The sequence below is a fragment of the Priapulus caudatus genome, unplaced genomic scaffold (assembly GCF_000485595.1).
Source record: "Priapulus caudatus unplaced genomic scaffold, Priapulus_caudatus-5.0.1 Scaffold114, whole genome shotgun sequence".
NCBI classification, from domain to species: domain Eukaryota; kingdom Metazoa; phylum Priapulida; class Priapulimorpha; order Priapulimorphida; family Priapulidae; genus Priapulus; species Priapulus caudatus.
This window is the reverse complement of record NW_014577175.1, coordinates 389,237-393,175: the sequence shown is the minus strand read 5'-3', so window position 1 is coordinate 393,175 and position 3,939 is coordinate 389,237. Positions and strand designations below refer to the sequence as shown.

General features: G+C 50.9%; 1 long non-coding RNA gene across 1 annotated transcript in view; it reads right to left on the bottom strand.

Annotated features, from left to right (window-relative positions):
* The window catches only part of LOC106805458, a 70,673-nt gene extending 69,818 nt beyond the window's left edge, over nucleotides 1-855 (bottom strand). The window contains exon 1 of the long non-coding RNA XR_001393435.1: nucleotides 773-855. This is a non-coding gene — a long non-coding RNA (uncharacterized LOC106805458). The remainder of the gene's footprint in view (nucleotides 1-772) is intronic.
* Between the last annotated feature and the right edge of the window lie 3,084 nt (nucleotides 856-3,939).

Genomic DNA, 3,939 nt, shown 5'->3' with positions numbered 1-3,939 from the left:
AAAGAGAGAGAGAGAGAGAGAGAGAGAGAGAGAGAGAGAGAGAGAGAAAGAGAGATGGGAGGCAGAGGGATGGGACTGGATTGAGTGATTATATCTTCGCGTAATTAAATCCCACGCAGCTTTTCCTCTTCCAAGAAAAACAGCCACGTTCTCTTGCATTGCAGCATAAAAAACTATTTGCCCAACGTGAATGATCAGTGTAAGCGCTGATGCATGCGTAATCGTCCCAAAACTAGGAACGTTGACAAATAGTGAATTCGCCCCCAAGGTTTTAATAATTATAATTGAGGATATTGAGTTTCTCCATCATTACACTATGCATATACGTCGAACCTGCACGATGCCTCAAAATACACAGATTTTAAAAATCTACTCGCGTAGACGTAAAACCTGAGTAAACGCTTAACTAACGTGCGCGCACGCGCACACACACACACCACACGCACGCACGCACACACTTCCTCTCCCTGTGTCTCTCTCTACACACATATATATATATATGTACATAGAGTAGAGCATACATATGGTTATTTTCCATCGTGTGAACGCGGCTATAGAATATACTTCAATGTTCATGGACTCAGTTAAAGTTCGTTGATAAGACACGACTACGATTGTTACAACAACTGAGGGAAACAGGGAAGGCTACGACTGCTAACTCTGCTCTCTCTCTCGCGCGCGCGCGCTCTCTCTCTTTTTCTCGCTCTCTCTTTCTTTCTCCCTCTTTCTCCCTTCCTCTTTCTCTGTCTTCCACCTCTCTCTCGTAACGCACCTGTTACGGCAAAGCGAGACATATCTCCCGGCAAGCAGATAGCAGATTTGTCCGTTCCACACACACGCGAGATCAACGCACGGTGCTCCCGAGTCCACATCGGTGAGCTACAGCTCGGCGGAGACGCACGACTGTTTCTTCTACGGGAGTCGGCTGTGAGGAGAGGTTGCGGCCTCGATAGATCTGTACCGCTACCTGAATACACCTGCTTACGCTCTGCTCGCTGAGGCGCGCACACGCACAAGAGCGCGTAACATCGGTAGCACCGTTTCCCGCGTGCTGCTGGTAGTGGTACGCAGCACTGCGCAGTGAAGGGTTCGTGAAGTTGCTTTGTTGCTGGCGTGAGACAGAGCAGTGACGTGGTCTTGACTGTGACTGGATAGAGGAATAGAGGCTGGCAGCAGGAGAGTTGTGTGTTACTGACTGTGACTGGATAGAGGAGTAGAGGCAGGCAGTAGGAGAGTTGTGTGGTACTGACTGTGACAGGATAGAGGAGTAGATCCTGGCAGCAGGCGAGTTGTGTGGGACTGACTGTGACAGGGTAAAGGGACGGAGGCAGGCAGTAGGAGAGTTCTAGCGTGACTGGATAGAAGACGTGGGATTGGAGAGTGTTGGTGTCCTGGCGGTGACTGGTCGATCGGTGGATGTCAGGCAGAAGCTCCTGGTGTTTCTGACTGTGAGTGGGGTCGTAGTGGCACCCGGGAGAGGACTGCATGCCCTCGCATGCCCCCTTCGCTGTGCTAGTGTCAAACCTGTCTTCACAGCTATGAGAGAGTCTAGTGTGTTTTGTTAGGCTGGCTGCTAGCGACTTCTGATTGTCTTGACAGCTCGTGAGGAGTGCAAGATCTAGCAACTGTGACTAGCTTGGATACTTCTTAGACTTCTTTAGATTTTCTTAAGGTGGAACGGCGGCTGTTCGATAGCATTCGCAGAGTGTGACGTGAAACGTGAGACACCGTTCACAGCTTTTATAGAGCGTCGTGATACCTTGCAACTTTGGTACGCGAACGGCATCTGAATTTGAGCCTTCACATATCGACTGTGGAGTAGAACGTTGGATAGCATTGAAGCTTTCAAATACTACAAGGTGGAACTGTGGATATTGGCAACTTCTGACAGTCTTGGTAGCTTTTGTGTAGTCTTCAACACTCCTGGAGAGCGTAAGGCGGGACGTTGGATAGTGTTCCCAACTCTTGGAGGCTGAGAGACTAGTTGGATGTTGTAGTCGTTTCTCGGCCGGTCCGGCGTCGGATGAGTTTACATATTCCACAGCGCGAGGTGCTCTCAAGCTATTATGACTGCGCGGACAGGGAGAGAAAGGGGGAGGAGGGAGGTAGAGCGAGCACAGAACTAGTTCTCCGGCAGTGAGAGAGAGAGAGAGAGAGAGAGAGAGAGATGGTGGTTCTTCACGCTCGGCTAACTTCACTCTCTGCAGGAGAGAAAGGGGAGAGGCTGGAGGAGGGGAAGGGGCTGGAGGAGGCTGGATGAGGGGGAGGGGGCTGCAGGAGGGGGAGGAGGCTACAGGAGGGGGAGGGGGCTGCAGGAGTGGGAGGGGCTGGCGGAGGGGGAGGGGGCGTCATCAGCATCAGCTCTCTCGCGTAAGTCGTGCCGATACAGCAGGAGAGATGCGACACGCACGCCCGCACACGCACACACGCACACACGCACACACACACACACACCCACGTGCGTGCGGTGCATGCGTAACGCACACGCACGCTCGCTCGGTTGTAAAACAACAACGGCGTAACCCCCGGGCGAAACAGAGTAGCGTTTTTAAAGAGATTTGCGTGGAATAATTTCAGGGGGTAGATGCGTGTGTGTGAGAGGGGTAGCGGAAGGAGGGCTTGGCGTGGCGTACGTGTCAGGGACGGTGGCGTTCAAGTCGATATTTATGGTTATTTATTGAAGCCGAGATGTTTCTTTAGAGCACGTAAATAAAACGAGCCGCCGACGTCAGTGGGAAACATTAACAGCGCAATCGACGGTAACTCGATCTCTCCGTAACTCGTATTTTTTTACCTACGTTATAAATGCCAAGATTGAACCATCCACGAGTTTTCACTGCGGTCATTTCTATTTCATTTCAATTTAACTCCCTCCCCCCGCCGCTCCTACCCCCCTAGACGCCATGCTGGATGAAAACGAGAGCCTTTCCTCGGGCGGAGAAGAAATTACGCAAATCCTGCACCGGTTTTTTCACCTCGCCCTCTACACCACGGCCACTAAATTATTTATGAAGAGAACAGAGCACCACCAGCTAATGCTGATCACACACACACACCCACCTAGCTACATTATTTATAACTCGGATATGCTAGCGCAGTGCACAACGGTAGCTCGCATAGCCGTGCGCGCCCTAACAAGATTGTGGTTAGCTCAGGGGTGGGCAAACTGCGGCCCGCGGGCCGCATGCGGCCTTCTACGGGGTTCTGTGCGGCCCGCGGAAGCCTGCAGCAAATAAAAAAAATAAAAAAAAAATTTTATTTTTTTAAATCAATAAATTTTTGTGAAAGTCAACATGTTTGTGCTTGAACCGAGGCTGACTTTTTCAGTGTCATACAGATTAGTGTTCTATTGTCCCTGGTTCGCTCTGCAACGCCATTTCAGCTAATTATGCGGGTCCAGAAATGGCGCCCTCGAAGCGAAACGCACGTATTATCTTAGAGCGCACCGCCCGATTTTAAAAGGTGCGGCCCTTTGACTTTTCATGGCCCACTGATGCGGCCCTCGCTTTGAAAAGTTTGCCCACCCCTGACCGCTAGCTGCTACAGATAAATGGAAGTGCAGTTGTCAATAGCAGCTCCAGATCTGAACGTGCAGCACTTCACTGTTAGCATGGTGAGCGAAAAACTACACGGGTGAGAAGGTAGCTTTTATCCAGCCCTGTGAGGGAGTGAAGGGTTGAAAGAGTGGAGCTACTGTTGCAGCTGCATGCGTGCGTTCACATCAGGAGTAGATAATAGGGAATTATCTATTCCTTATTATCTACTCCTGGTTCACATGTATCCGCAACAGGAACCAACAATCGTAACAGTAGAGTGAAGAGCTGGCTGGCTGCACGGGTAGAGATAGCCCCCACACCAACAACGTGACGAAGTGAAGGGCTGCACGGATAGAGATAGCCCCCACACCAACAACGTGACGAAGTGAAGGGCTGCACGGAT